Source organism: Telopea speciosissima, chromosome 3 (genome assembly GCF_018873765.1).
Source record: "Telopea speciosissima isolate NSW1024214 ecotype Mountain lineage chromosome 3, Tspe_v1, whole genome shotgun sequence".
NCBI classification, from domain to species: domain Eukaryota; kingdom Viridiplantae; phylum Streptophyta; class Magnoliopsida; order Proteales; family Proteaceae; genus Telopea; species Telopea speciosissima.
The window spans coordinates 37,082,740-37,105,814 of NC_057918.1; the positions used below are offsets into that span (position 1 = coordinate 37,082,740).

Below are 23,075 nucleotides of genomic sequence, written 5' to 3' on the forward strand. Positions count from 1 at the left end.
TCAATTTCAAGACTTATTGATGATGGTTATAAGGTTTCATTTGATAATGATATGATCATTACTCTTCAGGGCAAGTTTATTGCCTCTGGTTTTAAATTGAATGGCCTTTACTTTCTCAATTCTGTCTTGAATGAATCCGGTGATTCCAGCATGAATGTTAATGTAATGAAAAGAAAATACTCTCCAGATAATCAAACGTATTTATGGCATATTAGATTAGGCCACATAGGGATAGACAGTATAAACAGGTTAGTTAAGGATGGACCTCTTGAAAGTCTAGAGGTTCTGCCATTTCCAACCTGTGAATCATGTCTCCAAGGTAAAATGGCCAAGTTATCCTTTCCTAAGAAAGGAGGAAGAGCCAACAGATCATTAGATTTAATCCACTCAGATGTTTGTGGACCACTGAATATCACTGCTAGGCAGGGATATCAGTACTTCGTCACTTTCACCGATGACTATTCATGTTATGGCTATGTTTATCTAATGCATCGTAAATTGGGAACCTTTGAAAAGTTCAAAGAGTTCCAAGCCGAGGTTGAGAACCAATTAGATAGGCGTATTAAATGCCTCAGATCCAATCGAGGAGGTGAATACTTATCTGACGAATTCTTGGACCACTTACGAGATAAGGGGATCTTATCACAGCTGATCGCACCAGCACACCACAACAAAATGGTGCGCCAGATCGTAGAAACAGAACTCTGTTAGACATGGTTCGATCCATGCTCACCTATTCTCAGTTGCACTTGTCATTTTGGGGATATACATTGGAACCGGCTATATACATTCTAAATAGGGTTCCAAGCAAGTCTGTACCCAAGACACCATATGAGTTGTGGACAGGGTGTAAGCCTAGTCTACGACACTTTAAGGTATGGGGTTATGTTTCACATGTGAAACGATAGCATGCAGACAAGCTTGGACCCAGGACTGATAGATGCCATTTCCTAGGCTACCCCAAAGGCACTGTGGGTTACTATTTCTATAACCCAATAGAGAAAAAGGTGTTTGTAAGTAAATATGCATGTTTCTCGAGGATGACCAAGTTGCACCCAGAACTGGGCCGGTTGTAATTCAAGAGTTGGATAACATGGATACTCAGATGGTCCCTACACCACCACCCATTGAAACTTCACCACCGGTGATGAATCCTATAGAGCCTAGGTGCAGTGGAAGAACAATCAGGGCTCCTGACCGCTTGGTTTTCTTTAGCGAGGAATCAAACAAAGTAGAAGAGTCCTACATGGTCATCGATACTTCGGATACAGATCCCTGCACCTACCAAGATGCTATAGGAGATGTGGATGCAACTAGATGGTTAGATGCTATGAAAGTCAAAATGGACTCCATGTACTCCAATAGCGCTTGAACTTGAGTGGATCCACCTAAAGGCATTAAGCCTATAGGATGCAAATGGATCTACAAGAAGAAGAAAGGCACCGATGGAAGCGTGGAGAGATATAAGGCAAGGCTGGTAGCCAAGGGCTATACCCAAAGAAAAGACATAGACTATGAGGAGACCTTCTTGCCAGTTGCAATGTTAAATTCCATTCGGATTTTACTTGCCATAGCAGCACACTTCAATTATGAGATCTGGTAGATGGATATCCAGACAGCCTTCCTGAATGGACGTCTTGATGAGGACATTTACATGTCTCAGCCAGAGGGGTTCATTTCCCATGGGGAAGAGAACAAAGTGTGCAAATTGTTGAAGTCAATCTATGGACTTAAACAAGCATCTAGAAGCTGGAACATCAGGTTTGATCAAACAATCAAAGAGTTTGGTTTTGATCAGAACGTTGATGAGCCATGTGTCTACAAGAAATTCAGTGGGAGTTCGGTTTGTTTCCTTGTCTTGTATGTAGAAGACATACTTCTCATTGGGAATGATGTTGGAATGCTCACTTCTATTAAGAAATGGCTTTCCACCAACTTCTCAATGAAAGACCTGGGTGATGCCATGTATATACTAGGCATCAAGATAGTCAGAGATAGGAAACGTAAGATTTTAGGTCTGTCCCAAGCTAATTACATCGACAAAGTTCTGGAGAGGTTTAGAATGAAAGATTCTAAAAGAGAAAACATTCCCTTTAGAAATGGCATAGCATTTTCTAAGTCACAATGTCCACAGGCCCCTGAGGACATAAAAACTATGAAAGGGGTTCCATATGCTTCGGCCATTGGAAGCCTCATGTATGCAATGCTATTTTCTAGACCAGATATTTGTCATGCAGTCGGTATGGTTAGTCGATTTCAATCAAACCCTGGACAGGAACATTGAACAGCAGTTAAGTGCATCATGAAGTACTTGAGAAGAACAAAGGATTATTACCCTGGACAGGAACATTGAATAGCAGTTAAGTGCATCATGAAGTACTTGAGAAGAACAAAGGATTATTTCCTTGTTTATAGTGCAGATAAGTTATCAGTAGTAGGGTATACAGACTCTGATTTTCTATCAAATAAAGTTGACCGGAAATCAACATCTGGCATGATATTTATACTAGGTGGAGGGGCTGTCATATGAAAGAGTGCAAAGCAGAAGTCAATGGCGGATTCCACAACTGAGGCTGAATGCTTAGCAGCTTGTGAAGCAGCTAAGGAAGGGGTATGGCTGAGAAAATTTCTCATCGGCATGGAGGTAGTACCTAACCTCGACTTTGTAATGTGATAACAAAGGAGCCATTGCTCAAGATAAGGAACCAAGAGCAAATCAAAAGAACAAGCATGTGGAGCTCAAGTATCATCTCATTCGAGAGATAATACAAAGAGGGGACGTATCACTTGCCAAAGTTGATTCTGCAAATAATTTGTCCAACCCCTTAACCAAGGGACTTACTCCAGTAGTATTTAATAGACATGTTGAGAACATGGGGATAAAATCTATTGGACATTGGATTTAATGTACAAGTGGGAGATTGTTGGATGTAATGTTTATGTGTCCATCAAACCCAATTTAATTTGATTAAATTAATTAATTTAGTTTTATTTAATTATATGCTTGTCACAATTGTATATTGCTTCTACCCAATTCAAACTGTTTTGTTCACAACTACGAATAGATTTGGGCAATCTGTTCTATGGTTGCTATATTTTATATTCGTACAATAGTGATTGGACCAAAATGTAAATATAGGCACATTTCTTGTTGAACATGATCCATGGGGATTCCCAAATTATTCACCATCAAGTTGTAGTTGCAATGGAAATCTCTGGTAGGTATTTTCTCTGTACTTGAGAGACACTTGCCATTTTATTTATGTTCTGTACATTTGTGGTGTGTCAATGGTTGATGTCTACCGAAAGGACTGACTATATATTAGCCGCTCGGTGTGCATAATGTAAATAGTTATGGATGTGATGCTCAATAAAGTTTTCACTGCCCGTAAAGGGAGAACACCAAAAAGAGAGTGAACGGATTTAATTGTGACAAATCCAAGGCCTTGGTATTTTGTAAAGTGTTTGCAAAGAGTATTTTATTTTATTAATATTAAATTAAATATATTTTGGAAAAGAGTTTTCAAAGAGTTGTATGGCCAATCAAAGTCCTCCATGCTCTCATGATAAATTATAATGGACCGGAATTGTGGCGGTGACATTTATTCCATGGTTGCAATGGCCCATTATAGGTGTTAGTAGTGTGAGAAGAAAATATAATAAAATTACCTACCGTAAGGGGTTTTTCAGGTTATGCCCTGGTAGGTTTGTCCTTTACTACAATTTTGGATAAGTTTGTCCTTATATGCAATTTAAGATAACCTTATGGGCTACTCTTTAGGATCACACCACTTGGTTAAATCTGGACCATAGGTTTGCCACCTCCTCAATTAGATCTCTATATATATAAAGAGACCTAAGGCCAAAGATGATTGATGATGATAGAGAAAAAATTATTAGAACAATTTGCACAAAATTGTGAGAGAGCTTAGAGAGAGAAAAAGAGAGTCTTCTTCTTCCTCAAGCACTATTGGCCATTAGAGGTGAAGCAAGCTTGGGAGATCTTCTTTAAATGTTGCATTCCTTTGGAGGAACACATCAATTGAGTGTTCTAGGTGACCTTGCTCTCCCCTTGAGGGTAGTACATTAATGTGTTTATTGGGATCCTTGCATGCTCATAAAATTTTGTGATTACAAGATAATCCCATCGCTTCTACCACCACTAACAGTTAGATATGTACTTGTATTGATGGAAGTGTGTTGGAGAATCCAGGTCTTGCAAACATTAGAGGAATTTTTAGAAATTCATCTGGCGTGCATCTAAGGAGTTTCTACTTTTATGTGGGTGTTTCATCGAATTTCTTAGCTGAATTTTTGCATTCTTTGAAGGTCTGAGATTTACACAAAAACTTGTATTAAATAAGATTTAGGTGGAATGTCATTTAGTTTCTATTGTGGGGTGCATCAGGGATCTTTCGATCCTTTTTTTTTTTTTTCTGCAGAAGTGAATTTCTTACAAACCATTCCTTGATGTGTCGACATAGAGAATCTCCCTTTGCTATCGTGAGATGAATTATGTTGTCGACTCTTTAGCTAAGAAGGCTGCTTAATCTCATGCATCTGACTCTTGGATGTTTCTGCCACCGTTTATCATATAGGATTTCAGATGGGATTTGGAAGGAAGACCTCAATTTAGATTGAGTTGCGTTTGAGTAGTTGTTTTCTTGGGTTAGATTTCCTCTTTGTTGATGGCTTGCCGAAGATGGAGTGGAAATCTACCTTTTGTTTTCTGTATTTTTCTTTTTTACGATATCTAGTTTCTTCTAGATATCTTTGATGTACATTTTTCATCCATTCTTTCTTCTATAGTTCTATAAAATCTATTGAACTTTGGCAAAAAAAAGATATATACTTGTATTAATTATGTCACGATCTCAATCTCACAGAACCATTGGGGCCCATGACACTAGATCTGAATGCCACAGCACAAAAAAAAAAAAATATAACAACATTCTTAACATCCCATAATGGGCATGGGTGTTCGAAAGGCTCATTCATTTCCATATAATTATCAGAGTTCTATAAGTGGAAATATATAATTTGAAACTGTTACACATCTAACAAGGCACTGATCACATCTAACAAAAACCTAAACTTGTACTTCATATAACATTCATTATTTAAAACATTACAACTTTGTTGGGAAACCCACACAAAAATCCCACTCTCCTAAGTTGATCATGACTTGGTTTTGATGATAACAAATGCTTTCCAAGTATGATGCTTATAATGATGCAATATGGAGAAACAAAAAATGGAATCAATGAACATCTCCATTGTAACGGGTATAGAAGATTAAAGAAGCCCAAGAATTGAAATCAATTGAAGTTTAAAGAAGAATAAAGAGCGAAGACCACATAGTCTAGAATAGAACATTGCATCACTTGCATAGCATATGCATTCACACATTTACTCTTAGGCCTAGATAGACTTTAGGAGACGCCTAAAGACCCATTACATCGACCAAAATATGTAAGATGACTATTTGTAAAAATGCCCCAAGAAGACTAGACTGAAAAATCTTAAAACAGGGGAATTTTTCATCAACCGATCTGACTTGTTCATCCAATCGAATCAACTAGTTGGTTCCAGTGGCTAAGGAGCCAAATCGGATCAAGCCGGTTAACAACCTGATCGACCGATATCAAGCTGGTTGTCCAACTGGTCAAAAAATGTTCAACCGGAATCAAGCTAGTTGCTCAAGCCAGTTCTCCAATGGCTAGTTAACCGGTCAGATTGATTCTTCCAAGAGGTCGATCGGTTGTCTAAAAATATAAACGTTAGACATTTTCTTCCATTAAACTTTTGGGCAATAAAGTTAGCCTATAAAGTCAAACTTTGTACTCTTTCTTGACCATTAACTATCATTCAACCAAGAGTACTTTTGTTATGAAATCAAATCATCCTCTAAGTACATTTTGTCTTTGAGTTCAAGCTTCCAATTCAAGCTCTCTCTCAAGTGAATTCAAGCATTCAAGTCTCCACACTCTCTCAAAACTACACCATCAAGAGGAGGGATCAATGAGCATTCATTGTGCATTCAACTCATATTATTTTTCACATTTACGAAGAGTACTTATCACACTCCTTGTTAGGCAACATCTCACCTTCATTATTTTAATTGGTTTTTCTCTTAAGTTGTGTTAACTATAGTATAGAGCCTTGTCGCATTGCATTAGTCTAAATTCTACTTAGACTTGTGCAAGGATCCTCTTATCCTTGAAAAATTAGGATTCTCTTATACTTAAAAGTGTGTAAATGATCATTTTATCATTAAAAAAATTTGTAAAGGTACAATTTCCCCACCTATTGTATTGAGAGGGAGATACTAGTTGAATTCTCTCAATTTTTGAGTAAAGTGGATATAAACTTTTGGAGTCAAACCACTATAAATCTTGTATCTCTATTATTTGTGTGATTTTTGTGAATTATTTATCATTAAAGTTCTGCATCATATAAGAAATTCACCTACTTGAGTAATTAATTGAAAAAGACACAAAATCCACTAGTAAATAACCTATTTACCATTCACTAAAAAAAAACCTATTCACTCCCTCTAGGTTATTTCATAATTGGTATCGAAGAGGGAGCTCAAATTTGAGACCATTTGTATTTCATTCTAAGAGTTTAAGATCCATGGCATCATCATCTTCATCAAACCATCTAGAATGACATGATGTCTCTAGGTCACCACTATTCATTGATGAAAACTTTACATAAAAATTCGACCTTCAAAATTCAACAAAATAAACTTCCAACAGTTTTGAGCCAAGTCAATCAAGTTCTCCCGGGTTCTGCAACACTCTATCCCTTATCCTTAGCTCCTTGATCTAAAATGAATCATTTAACATTTGTGAGCTTAAAAGGTCAGCAAGCAGAACTTACATAGTCATATTACATCACAAACATTTATCATATTTAACGAGAAAACATTTAAAATATACTTCCATATATATATATAGGATGTATGTTCTTGACTGAGAACAATTCATAATATCATTTTTATCAATATCTTAAGTAAAAACTTAAGCTTCACTTGATTTGGAGAGAGTATGAGTACATACTCTCCACATTTGGTGGCAAGATGACACGTGTCCATGTGGTAACCGACAACCTTCTTGGAAAATTATTTCCTCCAGTTCCTTGGCCAGCCTAGTTCCCTGGTACCTCTAATAAGGGGGTGGACTCCACCCGGGCAGTGTTCAGGCAGGGGTAGGGAGGTCATTGCCCCCCTTGTTAGAGGCACTGGTGAACTAGGCCGGGTAGGGAACTGGAGGGGATAAAGATCCCAACCTTCTCCTCCCTCCCAGATCTTTATCCCCTCCAGTTCCTTATCCAACGCAGTTCCCCAGTGCCTTTAACAGGGGCGCAATGAACACCCTAACCCTGCCTGGGTGGGATTCTCCCCCTTTATTAGAGGCATCGGGGAACTGGGCGGGCAAAGAACTAAAAGTGATAATTTTCTCTCCCACTAGCCTTTTGTTAATTTTTAAAATGTTATAAAGTAGTGGGACCCACATATTTATCTTCCCCATCCAACTACATTTACCATTTTCATTGATGATCTCCATGGTTGTCCTCTCTCCTTGGTGATGAAACTAGCAAAATCAGTGTTGGGTTCGAGGACTTGCAACATGCACTTGTGGAAGGATGAAGCCATTTTCCTTGGATTACAAAATATCTAGGTCTACAAAAAGTAGGGCTTTTGTTCTATCTTTTATTGACGATATGATTCTCTCCTCCATGTACAACTCAATCTTCTAATTCTGCCAACTGCTATCACATGTGATATGGATTTTGCCTCAGAATGGAAGTTCTATCAATATGTAAATCTAATATTTTGTGAATTCTTTATTTATTTGTTTCCCTATATATTCCAATCTCTTGTAAATTGTATATATATTCCTCTATTGAAGAATCAGAATCTAAGGGAGTAATATCACGTTAACATGGTATCAGAGCCTCTGCAGTTCCCAGTCTCCTTAAAAAATGTCGGGCGAGTTTACTATTAAAGATTTGGATCCTCTACATTTTTTCTTGGGGATTGAGGCTAAACCACATGCCCGTGGACTTCTTTTATCTTAGTCCCATTACATTTCAGATCTCCTACGACGTACCGGTATGGTTGATTGTAAACTGGTAAAAACGCCTATGTCTACAATCAAGGACTCGGACTTAGGGGTGCTCTCCACGATAACCCGACGGAGTATCATTCTGTTGTTGGGGTGCTACAATATGTCACCCTCACTTGTCTGGACGTGGCATTTGTAGTAAACCGTGCCTGCCAATTCATGCATGCACCCACCAAAAATCATTGGCAGCTTGTGAAAAGAATTTTGCGCTATCTTAAAGCACTGACACCCATGGTCTTCTACTAGATCGGTCACCTTCTCGTTGTTTACAAGCCTTCTCCAATGCGGACTGGGCTGGGAATGGCAGTGATCAAATCCACGGGTGGTTTTGTAATTTTTCTTGGGCCAAACTTGGTCACTTGGACATCGTGGAAACAACACATAGTTGCCCGCTCCTCGACAGAGGCCGAATACAAGGTCTTGGCTGATGCATCCGCTGAACTAATTTGGCTAGAATCTCTATTTTTGGAACTGGGTTTTCCTCTTCATGGTCCTCTTGTATTGTGGTGCGACAATATTGGTGCAACTTATCTCTCCGCCATCCGAGTGTTTCATGCATGCACCAAACTCGTAGAGGTCAATTTTCATTTTTTTCGTGATCGTGTGGCCTAGAAGCAACTCCAAGTTCAATTTATCTCAACCCATGATCAATTGGCCAACATGTTTACCAAAGCCCCTACTACTGCTCATTTTGAATTCCTGTGAGACAAGCTGAAGATTCGGTTGACCGATTCTTCACCTTGAGGGGGTGTATTGATGAAATGATTCTCTCCTTCAGTTCATGTACAACTCAATCTTCTAATTCTGGCAACTGCTATCACATGCGATATGGATTTTGTTTCCGAATGGAAGTCTCACCGTCAATCTCTGTCAATATGTAAATCCAATATTCTATATATTCTTTATTTATTTGTTTCCCTGTATATTCCAATCTCTTGTAAACTATATATATATTCCTCTATTGAGGAATCACAATCTAAGGGAATAATATCACATTAACATCTTTTAACAAGTTGTTATAATCAATAATCAAGTTACATTTCAGACCTCTGCAATCTTTTATTTTTCTTGCACACGTTTACTAAAGTTAACAAAAATCTTACAAATTTAGTCCAAACAAGTAGTGTCGATGTGAATGGAACGAGCTCAATTTTACACTTGATCTTAAGAAAAAGGCCAAGAAAGATTTTGATGCTTTGTCCCCCTTTCACACTTCTCCATGGAGCACTGTCTCTGTAACTCACAAATTCAAATTGATGACCAAAACTGTTCCTAAATAGAAGTATTGTAACATTCCTCTGGATACTTTTGCTTCCCATGCCTGATGAGTTAAATTGCAGAGCATAAAAACCGTATTCATGGATGCTGGGATCAGAGATGGGAACGATCGCCATTGGCAATGTGTTGGATCTCAGGCTGAAGATCCTCATGGGTGATGATCGGTATCCTCTTGTTGACGAAGAGATAGTGAGCAAGTGAGAGAGGAAGGGATAGAGAAGCACAGAGGAGAAAAGAAAATCGGACTTTTTGATTTGGATTAGGTTGGGAATAAATTATTCTTAAATAAAAGGGTTGGTTGGGGAGGGAATCATCACATCCGGGGAACTAGGAAGTGGTGGGAAGGGATTATCTCAAGAATCCAACCAAATGCAAGTACCTTGACGTGATACTTACAGGTGATTGTTGTTTGGAGAGAGGAGATCCATGGAGGATACCTTTGTGGTCGACAGTCGGAGGTGTGGAAGAAAAAGCAAGTGGGTCCCACTTTTCCTTTTATAATATTTAAAATTTTTTAACAAAAGCTAAGTAGGGGGTCAAAGTTGTTGCCTAGTGGTTAATCTTTTGGGATTGGTGTGTGGTTTGTGTGATTACACTTTCATCAAAAAAAGGTTATTTGCCTGGTGGATGATCTAAACACATGTGAACTTATCTCCATATGTGGAGCTGATCCAGACTCCAATCGTTATTTTATTGAGCGATCAAATTAATCAGCATGGAGCACTATTCAAGTAAGCATGCACGGGGGCACTGCTCAAATAATGACAACAAAAATAGAGGCTTAACAAAAAAAAAAAAAAGGGACAAAGAAAAGAGGAAGGAAGATCAATAGTTCAATACATGCATGCATGCATCATATAGAATAATAAAGTGGCATGAAGCACGAGGCATTTTTGTATGAAGAAAGAAGTACTTGAATGGTGCATGCTTCTTCATGCCACCAAATGAAATCTCCTGAAATGTAAGATAAAGAAGTGTCGTTCGAACCATAATTCTCCTTGGGTGCTAGCTTCTATATATATATAAAATTTATGAATCCAAAAATAGATAGTCCAAGCCAGAACATAACAGAAGACCTTCACTTAGCAAAGATGATGAAATTATTCTTTGCAACCATTTGTTTTACTCAACAGATCAATTTCAGTAGTTGCCTCTTGCATCGCAGTCAGTTTCCTCTAACGTTTCTTTTTGGAACTGCAACATCTGCTTATCAGGTAACTAAGAAAACACTCCAACCAGCCACATATGGTTTAAAAATTCATCTTCTCTCTCTCTTTGTTTTATTTTATTTTCTTTTTTAGTTTTGCAACGGTTTTTGATATTTCCCATAGCTTGTTTCTTTCTTTTATGTTTTTTGGGGACTTCTCTTGAATCAATTCATTTCTTCTTTGGTTGATCCACGTAGTTTGTTTTCCTTTGTCATTCAATGAAAATAAGGCTATAAAGACGTCCTCATAATGAGAACATTGAACCCTGAGGAAGTTCAGTTGGTAAGGATCAATACCTTATAATTAAGGGTTCACAAGTTCTTACAAAAATGTGCTTTTGTTGGGTGGTAGTCAAGTTTACTTTCACATTAGTTGTTCAAGTTATTTTTTACCAAGAAAATCTTGTTGTAACTAAGGTTGGTTACAAAAAGATTGTAACCTTACTTTTTGGCCTCTTGTCTTATTGCTAAAAGTTATTTTAATCAAGGGCTAATGTTCTCTATGCCGCAGTGCAGCCTGTGCCCAAACACATGGGTCTGCCATTCAAGGGGTTGGGTAGTCATTTCGCCCACCCCCATGTGTCTGGGCACAACCTGCATCCCCAGCACAGAGACCATTTGGCCTTTAGTCAAAGGTAAAAAAAAAAAAAGTTTTCAAAATAAGTTGAAAATGATTTATCACTATGTCATTTTCAAAAGTTGTCATTATTCATATGAAATGACGAAATTAACCTACATTAAATAACTTATGGGAATAAGAGAAGGGGCAAAAAAGTAAAGTTACAACTTCTTAGTTCACCTACATGGTGACAACAAGATGCACCCCCTTTTTAACCTTTATATTCCCACTCTCAAAACCATAGTCCCACAATATGATAAGCAGTATTTGTATGGGTACCAATGCTGCAAATGGTATATTTACTTGAAAAGGATTTGGGGTATGATTTACTTGATACACTAATAATATTGAACTTCTTATCATATGTTGGGTGGATCCATGTTATAAAGAACCACAACCATTTCATGGGTCAATTTTCATAAAAAAAGAGCATATTTTAATGGTTAAAAATGCACCAAAAGTTGGAAAATTGCAAAAATTCTAGTAATATCATTTATTATATATTAGAGAATGGAGAAAGTTTTCCTGCACCGTAGATACATCTAGGTCATAAAGTTTTTGCCCCTATAATATAGAGTCAATAATACCCTTTATTGCCTTATTAGAGATTACTTATATATATATATATATATTACTTTTGTATAACTTGCAACAACATGGTGAACTTTATGTAGTTCCTAACCTTAATGCATATTAATAACTCTTCTATTAATACTTTGCAAGGAGATTACATGTGTAGAAAGAATAATTGAAGCTAACTAGACACTGTATTACCATGGGATTAGTAACAATATAAATTAATGTAACTTGGTCACATAGAGGAAAGGCTTCCCATAAAACACACATCACCCACATGGAAGTAATAGATAGGCAAGGTCTTGATTCACCGCATATCCAATTTTAGAGTCAAATGCAACCATATACCTCCATATATTGGGAAATTTTCTCAATTTTTCATCCTTCTTTTTATTTTTAAATATTTTTTAACAGTTTTTATTTTCTATATGGCATATGGGTTGAACTGAATTGAAGAAGAATCGATTCAGTTTTGGTTTTTAAATATGGAATTTGTTTCTCGATTTTAGTTTGGTTTTAATTTCAAGGGTAAAACCGTTTGATTAGAATTGAACCAAATTTACTCTAAATTGTATTAGTAGTTTAGAATTAAGGTTTGTGGGCTACCACAAAAATACTCCGAAAGCCCCTGGTACACAAAGGAAAGTTCTCTGTGGAACAATCTCATTTATAGCTTGTTCAGATATGGTAAAGGGAAGAACCATTTGGATTTTCTAAGATATAAGCAAAAAACATCATTAAATCACAAGCAAATTGGGGCATTTGTTTAATATTCATCCTTATAAATCCAAGAGATTAAATATACATTGTTAACTTTGAACTATAATTTTTCTGATTCTTCCTGAAATAAGATACTTGAACTTTCTATTTTTCTTGTGGATGGTGTATTGTATTCAAAGTCAACTTGTATTAGTAGTTGGAGGCTCAATTCTATATTATTTATTGGGGAAATGTCTAAGTAATAGGACATAAACCGAATAAGGAATAAAAAAAGAAATTGAATAAAAACCCAAATCAAATAAAGTCAATTAGATTTTTGTTTTAAAAATGTGTTCTTATTCTCGATTGAGTTCAGTTTTGATTTCTAAATTCTATATCTTGAACAAGCCAAAATAGAACTGAATAACCAAAAACAAACCGACTATCGTATTTGGTGGTTTATCCATATTCGATAGAGGGTTTCATGAATGGACACAAGAACTTTTACAAATTTTTATTTAATGTCCTCTCAATTTGTTGTCGCACATTAAATTTCATAGATATATGTAATCTAAACTGTATAAAATAAAATTTTGGTAGGGAACAAGAATGCCACCCGGTCGCACAGAGCACACCGCCCCTACACCCAGATGTAGGGGCACGCAAAATGATCACCGCACCCTTGGTCATTTCTATTTTTCCAAGAGGGTTGCAACGGTCATTACACGTGCCCTTGTGTCTGGTTGCAGGGGCAGCGTGCACTGGTTGACCAGCTGGCGTTCTTTCCCCCATTTTGGTGTTATCAAGCTACTATATCTCTTGCACATCTTCCAGAAGCTCTGACCATTTTCATAAGCGTCTTGGTTTATTCTTTAATGCATACATTTTCAGGTTGAAGGTGCCTACTTAGAAGGTAACAAAAGTCTCAACAATTGGGATGTATTTACCCATTTGCCAGGTAACTTTCCACTTTTGACCTTATTTTTTTGAGATGCAGTCTACAATCCATTACTTTTGGAGTTCCTTTTTGAAATTACTAAAATCCACTACTACTTTGGAATTATTTCATGAGGTGGGAACATAAATTTAGGGCATTACACTTTGCATTAACGATAATATTCCTAAATGTAAAGATTAGAGAATGTATAAAGTTTAGCTCTACTTGTAGAATATTGTGGGACCCTAATTAACATATGTCTGGTATCAACATCTTTTTTTGATGAAAGGATAATTTATAAAAGAAAAGAGAGAGAAAATTCAAAAAATCAAAGACTAGCAAGGGGGAAAGACCTCAACAAAAGAAAATAGAACAATCATCAAAATTGATACAACAAAATCCAGCGGACCAAAACAACCAAACAAATGGGGGAACAATAAAACAAGGTGGGAGGATGGGGGGGGGAGGGGAAAAACAAAGAAAATTAAGGATACATCGAAACTAGGGGGAGAAACAAGAGGAAGATTCCAAGCCAAGGAAAGATGTCTATTTCTAGTAATATCTAGTAAGATAGCACATCTGTGAATAATTTTATTTCTTATCTTAAAAGTAATGGAGTCTCAAATTGGTTCAATAGAACACGAGAAAATAGCCCTTTTATTTTATTCCCACTAGATATGATAATTCAATGCACTAAAAAATAGCTTACCAAGAGTGTCACAGGTGGTTTTACCATTGAAAGATTACAAAATTCACCTTTATTCTTTGTTTTAGAAGAAATGACAACTCTAAAAACAAACCAACATTTTCTAAGAATGCAACCCCAAATCGACTTGGAGACGAAATAGGAAAAAGATAGATGGTCTATATTCTCAAGGAAATTCCAACAAAGACAACAATTTAAAATAGATAAATTCTAAAATTAATGAATTTTAATTGGATTTATAACTCTTCTTTTTCCTGATAGGTGCTCATGATGGAGAGTTGAATTTCTGGCCTCTTAATTGAGGTGTTGGTCATTGCCAACTTAGCTACACACCCTTAGGGTAAAACAACAATTTCCATAATCCCTCTTAACAATGGCTTTGGAACCTGGATTTATTAATTCGTGACCTTGGATAATTAGTAGCAAGAGAAGATAATAGAGATGACAGTGATGATCACTTATTGATTTAATAATTACTCCAGTGTCTAAAATAATTTTCTTTGGATCATCTTATAGGAGGTATCAAGGATGGAAGCAATGCAGATGTTTCTACTGATCACTACCACCGTTACATGGTACGTGTTCACATACCTTTCACTTCTTATTAAGTTTTTTACAATAACAAAGTTTTTTGGGAAACTAATATAACTCTTTTGAAACAAATACTTTTTTGGAAAAACCTTGTCACCAAAGTTGATTACAATAACCTTATTTTTTTACCATTTTATTATAACACTTCTTTTTTCCATAAGGTCAAATCATTTCATTTCACATGGACAATGATAATTATTAAAAATAACATAAGTCACTTCATATCAATAATCACGATTGAGTACAATGTAGCACAAATTTGACCCCAAAAGAAAATCTTGACTCATCCAACCTAGCTACCAAGAATAAAAGCTTTGGACAAAAGGATAACAGTTTGAGAGGCCATAGTTTTGGACCTATTTAAGGATTGAAGGTTGGCTCACACTCAGCTGGTTTCTAAAATTATTATGAGGGCATTATATAGAAGGGTCAAATCTCCACTTTAGCTAGATTTTGATCTTTTAAAGTTTATTATTCCTTTTTAAGTTCTTTTGTTGTATCAAGACCAAGTTTATTGCATTTTATTACTTGGGTAAAGATCTCGAACTTGGGTCTATAATCACAAAGTTTATCGTCAAACAGGAAGATGTGGAGTTAATGCATTCCCTTGGAGTGAATTCTTATAGATTTTCTATTTCATGGTCCAGAATCCTACCAAGTAAGTTTTACTATGATCAATTCTCTTAATATTAATTGAAACTAATCAATTAATTACTTGATATATTTATGCTTAAATTCTGTCCTAAATGCAGAAGGTAGATTTGAAAAAGTTAACCCTGCTGGAATTGAATTCTACAACAAGCTAATTAATGCTCTCTTACAAAAAGGTAAAATTTTCTTATTTATTTAATTTTAATTTATTTTTTTAGGCTATCTTTGTTTGTAAGTGAATTGAGGAGAATGAAATTGAATTAAGAACAAATGGAAACCTTTTTAACAATTACCACCAATGAAAAACAATATTAATCTCAAATTAAAAAAAAAATGCATAATTGTATTCTAGTTGATTCTCAACCAGATTTCTTGGATTTGAGTTAAGGGTGCAACTCAGGTGGGCTGAGCCAAGAAATGAAAAAAAAAAAAAAAGAGAATCCGGACACTTTAAATTTTTAAGTACCATGTTTAGTAATATTTTAAGTTTATTACATAATCACAAGTATAATGTTTTTTTCAATTAATTTCACTGCATTTTCCTTTAATTACCTGCAACTAGAGAAAAATTTTTTTCTTATCTTAATTGTTACGGATTCGAACAAGGATACAACCATTTGTTACGTTGCACCATGTTGATCTTCCTCAAGAACTTGAAGATCAATATGATTCATGGTTGAGCCCAGAAATACAGGAAGTCTATTTTATTTTCATTATGTTGTTTATCAATGTTTTAATTGTATTCTTATCATTTTATTAATTGATGTTGTTATATTTTCTTCAAAATTCCACTACTTACACATGTAGGAAAGATTTTGGATATTTTGCAGAAGTATGTTTCAAAGCTTTTGGGGATAGAGTGAAATATTGATCAACAATGAATGAGCCAAACCTTGTCGCAAAACTTGGCTATATCATAGGGGATATCCCACCCAACCATTGCACCAAACCCTCAAATGGTTGTCACTATGGGAACCCAGCAAATGAACCATATGTCACTGCACACAACATGATATTATCACATGCCATTGCTGTAGACATTTATAAGAGAAAATATCAGGTAATATATAAACTCTTCTTCTTCTCCTACGTGTTCTCTACATATATTTGGTTTATAATTGGAACCTCAAGTAAGCATTTCTGTTTTTTATGTTTTTTTTTTTTTTTTTTTTTTTTTTTTTGCCTTAAACAAAGGTTAAGCAAGGAGGTATGATTGGGATCGTTCTACATGCAATGTGGTATGAACCACTTAGAGATACCCCAACCGATCACCTAGCAGCTGGACGGGCTCTTGATTTCTTCCATGCATGGTAATCAAAATCAATTATTCTACATTCCTCATCTATGTGTGGTTGTAATAAGATGGTGATTTTAAATAAGTGCTATTACTACTAATAATGTCTTGTTGTTTTTGCAAAATCACTCTTCTTTTGTATCTTATTAATTATAACATTTCCTCTTTGTTATAATAGCTTGTTTAGTGAGTTAGAATTTGTATTCTACTTTGTTGGATTTATGTGCCCATCAAACACAATTTAAAAAATTTAGTATATAAAATTCTTCTTAATAAATTTGATTGTTTGATTGTCCCATGCTTATGCCATAAATTGCTCCCAACTAGGGACAGAACTCGGTATTTTTTTTATGTGGTTGTCGCATTGATGGGATTTGTGATTCTAAACACAAATGTGAGTGTTCATAATTGTGTATATTGAACTAGAACACTTATGAGTAAATAATATTATTTATTAATTATTATATCTTGAAGAATTTTTTAAAATTATTTTATGTTTAATCTATAATCGAGATTCTCTATATAAGATATTTTGATGGACTAGAATGGTGATAGAAATTATTTTCTTGCTCGTAAGTCTGTTACTATGCGATATTCTTAAATGGTGGGACTAAACCGTAATAAAAATATTTTTTTGGGAACATCATTACTATTTCTACTTAATACCATCCTAATGCATAATTATCTTTATTTAAGAAATAAAGATAGGGATAGATAAGTAGGATCATTAAATAAGATCTCACCACTTGGCAAGTTGTGTGGTATAGGATTTTAGCATCTCAAAATCTCTAATTAAAGTAGTAGGGAGGGGAGAGAGACACCTCTGATGCACAAGAAATAAACTTTCTCTCCCTCTCCTCCCTCTATTTGTGAGTTAGGGTTTTGACCCCTTGTGAGTGTAAAGTGTTTTTTGTTCTGTATCTTGTGCAACTGTTGTTCGAGGGATTGCAGATCAGCTTGTACTCACTACTAATATATTTCTTCAGAAGTTTATGATTGTGGACTGTTAGGTAACGTAAGTCCCTCTTGTTCTAGTTAGATTCCCCTAATGTTGCATAAGGTATCACTCATATGGATTAAAAATTTTAATTTAACATCTTGATAACTAACATAATCATCATGCCTTAGATGTGATTACATTAAGAATATATAGCTAACTCTGAGCCCAAGTTTTTTTTGTTGTTGAATAAGTCTTTCAACAAGGGGAAACAATTAAATTAAGAATATGATTCCACTACATAGAAAGCTAAGTTAGCCACACAATGGCGAATCAAAACAGAACTATGACCACACCAAAATAAAGAAAGAAATAAAAAATAAAAACTAGTGAACATCATCTTAAAGTTATTTATGTTTTCTTATATTATTTTCTTCTGAAATATTTATATATTTTATGTTTGCAGGATATTGGACCCCATAATGTATGGTGATTATCCTTCTGAAATGCGTGAAATATTGGGTCCACTACTACCAATATTTTCACTAGAAGAAAAAGAAAAGTTGAAAAATAAATTAGACTTCATTGGCTTGAATCATTATCCAACCTTCTATGCACAAGATTGCATGTTCTCTCGATGCAACTCTATGGCTTCACAAATTGATGCGTTTGTGAACCCCACAGCAGAAAGAAATGGTCGTCCTATTGGCGAGCCGGTAAGTGAAAAAAAAGTTAAGTTGGAAATATATTTATTTCAAACAAATTAAGTTGTAAAATGGGTGAACTTATTTTGAAAAAAGAAAAAGAAAATTCAATAGTTAACCTTCAAGGCTCAACCACTTAGATTTTTTTATAAAAAAAAATTATTTAACGAAGTCCAAAAATTAGAACACCCAAGAAGAAGAGAATGAAGGAGAAAAAGAGGGAGAGGGCGAGAGGGAGTCCAGCCTGGCCCTAAAGAAGAGAGGCCGCCACAACAAAAATGTTACATGGGAATTACAAGAAGGAAACTAAGATTTCCTAACATGTAGCTAAATGCAAGTTCTTGGTAGAATCTGGGACACAAGGGATTTTAGGATCAAGGATACTTTTGATTTAAAAACCTATTGTGTCCTAAATGAGCTGGTTCGTTCTTGACTTGATTAACCGCTACTTCAATTGAATGGACATAACTTATCACTTTTTTTTTGGGGGGGGGGCATGGGTTCCAACATTCTAGGTTTTGGAGATGAATCTTTTCATTATTAGGTTCATTATTTGACTAATCATATAGTCCATGGTATCTCTTGAAGAAAAAGAAAAAGAAAAAACAAAAAGAAGCACATTTTCTACCATTGTCAATGCCATAAAAAATTGATTATAATTCTTTATTTATCAGTTTGATAAATTTATTATGTACCTTTAATGATGTGTTTTCCCCTTTTCAGACAGAGATGCCAGACTTTTATATGATTCCTTCTAGCATGGAGAAGGTGGTCATGTACTTCAAAGAAAGATATAACAACACTCCAATGATGATTACTGAAAATGGTATGATATGCTAAAATAGTTGACCTATGTTTATCTTTTTCATATAGATCATCTTTATAAATAATTTGTTTAATTGGACCATTGCATTAGCATTCCACCTCTCTAACAAAACTAAAAGAGCTATGAAATGAGCATCTTAGAACCTTGGCTCTTCATTAAACTGAAACTATAAGATCTAATCTGCACAATTCGATAAAACTTATGCTTTACTTATATTGCTTGTTGTTTTTTTGCCCCTTTTCTTTCATGTTTTAATTTCTAAAATTATATTTCATCATTTATATATGCAAAAAACACTAGATATTGGGTGGGGGATTGCTACTAAGGGTGTCAATCCTACAGTTTGGTCCGATTTCCGTTGGGCTAAATCGGTTTGGGTCTGTTACTAGGTCAACCTAAGATTAAACCATTAAATAAGTTTTGATTTTGATTGATTTTAGTCCGGCTTCTTATTGATATTTTTTGTTATCGATTTGTAATCGGGCTAGTATTAGGTTCGGTAAGACCTAATTTCGATTTTACAAGTATACATAAGGAAATCAATGGGGAAATTTTTTATTTTTTTATTTTTTTGTGTTTTTGGTTTCTTATCTGATTAATAACGATTTGGTTTCAATTTCTTATCAAGTTCAGTCTTTTTTTTTTATTTCGGTTTCTATTGGTTTCATAAAATCAACTTGAAACCAAACCAATAAGGACTCGGTTGGTGCAAGCTGAATCGATCAGTTTGGATAGGTCTGACTGGTTTAATTTAAATTTGACACCCTGAATTGACACCTTAATTTCTACTTTTCTCTAAGCAGAGAAATATCAATCTCTAAAAATCCAAGACTATGTTGCACGTCAATATATAAACAACTGAAAAGTACAAGGGTTCATTGACATACATGGGTTGTTACATGATTGAATTTAAATTTAAAATTTGACATGTGATTTACATATCCAATGCTCTATATATGTTGCCTCATGACCCTTTCACATGTCACAAATAGGTATTAGACCAAATAAGGGTTTCTAGTCGATATAAATAGAGTAAAAACCCTTGGATATCTTTCATTTTTATGCACAAAGTCATAATTCAAATGGTATGCATTTGTGCACATACATACACTTGTAACTTAATAATAATAATACAATACCTTGTTTGTAGGGTATGCTGATGCAAGCTCTCCAGATTCTTCTTTCGAGGACTTTGTCAATGATACAAAGAGAGTAGAATTTTTAAGTAGCTATTTAACTTCGCTAACTAAGGCAATGAGGTATGCTATCAGTATTAAATAAGAACATATCTTTTAATTCTTTAGGAGATAGCAATTATGTGTACAATCATTTAGGGATTAAGATTAATGAGCACCAATAGCAATGTTTTCCTACAGAACTTGAATCCAACTAATTGCCACCTTTTTATTTTATTTTATATTTATCATTTATTATTTTTTTATTTTTTTATTTTTGGTTAGATCGTATTGAAGGCTCATAAGCCACTAGGGGTGACAGCCCAAGAGGGCAACTATGGTGGCATCCCAACTCCGAGAGGAGAGGGCGGCCAATAGGGGATGGGAGGTGGAATAAAGATGTATAACATCTGATAGGGGGAGTCAAACCGACGACTTCTCCCTTGGACTTAGGCTAGTGCCCTATTGCATTGGCAACCACCACCATGCCAAGAGCCGCTTCCCCATATTTATTATTTATTGCATGGATGTTTTTCCCCTTATTAATCCTCGCCAACTCTTGTTGATCATATTTGCAGCAATGGAGCTAATGTGAAGGGGTACTTCATATGGTCTCTACTCGACAATTTTGAATGGTCAAATGGATATTCTTTGCGATTTGGGATTCATTATGTGAACTACAATACATTGGAGAGAATACCAAAATTATCTGCAAAATGGTACAAGAAATTTCTAAATGGAGTGAAGATGGAGGAACCAATAGGCAGTGACATTAAAATTTGACGTGTTTTATCATAATTAAAAGTGACTTCTACAAAAATTGCTTGCAGTTAGATATGTACTTGTATTGATGGATGTGTGTTGGAGAATCCAGGTCATGCAAACATTGGAGGAGTTTTTAGAAATCCATCTGGCATGCATCTAAGGAGTTTCAACTTTTATGTGGGTGTTTCATTGAATTTCTTTGCTGAATTTTTGCATTCTTTGAAGGTCTGAGATTTACACAAAAACTTGTATTAAATAAGATTTAGGTGGAATGTCATTTAGTTTCTATTGTGGAATGCATCAGAGATCTTTTGATCCTTTTTTTTTTTCTCTGCAGAAGTGAATTTCTTACAAACCATTCCTTGATGTGTTGACATGGAGAATCTCTCTTTGCTATCGTGAGATGAATTATGTTGTCGACTCTTTAGCTAAGAAGGTTGCTTAATCTCATGCATCTGACTCTTGGATGTTTCTACCACCGTTTATCATATAGGATTTCAGATGGGATTTGGAAGAAAGACCTCAATTTTGATTGAGTTGGGTTTGAGTAGTTGTTTGCTTGGGTTAGATTTTCTCTCTGTTGATGGCTTGCCGAAGATGGAGTGAAAATCTACCATTTGTTTTCTGTATTTTTCTTTTTTACGATATCTAGTTTGTTTTAGATATCTTTGATGTACATTTTCATCCATTCTTTCTTCTATAGTTCTATAAAATCTATTAAACTTTGGCAAAAAAAAGATATATAATTGTATTAATTATGTCATGATCTCAATCTCATAGAACTGTTGGGGCCCATGACACTAGATCTGAATGGCACAGCACAAAGAAAAAATATAACAACATTCTTAACATCCCATAATGGGCATGGGTGTCCGAAGGGCTCATTCATTTCCATATAATTATTAGAGTTCTATAAGTGGAAATATATAATTTGAAAGTGTTACACATCTAACAAGGGATTGATGACATCTAGCAAAAACCTAAACTTGTACCTAACATAATATTCATTATTTATGAAAAATCTCAAAACAGGGGAACTTTTCACCAACCGGTCTAACTTGTTCATCCAATTGAATTGACTAGTTGGTTCCAGTGGCTAAGGAGCCAAATCGGATCAAGTCGGTTAACAACTGGATCTACCAGTTGTCCAACTGGTCAGAAAATGTCCGACCGGTATCAAGTTGGTTGCTCAAGCCAGTTCCCCAATGGCTAGTTAACCGATCAGATCGATTCTTCCAAGAGGTCGATCGGTTGACTAAAAATATGAACGTTAGACATTTTCTTCCATTAAACTTTTGGGCAATAAAGTTAGTATATAAAGTCAAACTTTGTACTCTTTCTTGACCATTAACAACCATTCAACCAAGAGTACTTTTGTTATGAAATCAAATCATCCTCGAAGTTCATTTTGTCTTTGAGTTCAAGCTTCCAATTCAAGCTCTCCCTCAAGTGAATTCAAGCATTCAAGTCTCCACACTCTGTCAAAACTACACCATCAAGAGGAGGGATCAATGAGCATTCATTGTGCATTCAACTCATATTATTTTTCACATTTACGAAGAGTACTTATCACACTCCTTGTTAGGTAACATCTCACCTTTATTATTTTAATTGGTTTTTCTCTTGAGTTGTGTTAACTTTAGTATAGAGCCTTGTTGCATTGCATTAGTCTAAATTCTACTTAGACTTGTGCAAGGATCCTCTTATTCTTAAAAAATTAGGATTCTCTTATACTTCAAAGCGTGTAAATGATCATTAAAAATATAACGCCCCCAAAATCACCCTAGCGGTTTAGGGACATTGACGGTCCACAAGATCGTTTATGTCAAGGAGATATGAATCGGAGTAGAACTAAAACACAAACTCATGTCTAAAATGTATAGATTAAGACGTCAACTAAAGTAGGATAGTTAAACTAAGCTATTACAACTTTTAAATTAAACTTAAAATTCTGAAATATAGGTTACAATCCCTAAAA

General features: G+C 35.2%; 1 pseudogene; it reads left to right on the forward strand.

Annotated features, from left to right (window-relative positions):
* The first annotated feature begins 1,603 nt into the window (after nucleotides 1-1,603).
* On the forward strand, nucleotides 1,604-21,115 carry LOC122655131 (annotated as a pseudogene).
* Nucleotides 21,116-23,075: the final 1,960 nt, after the last annotated feature.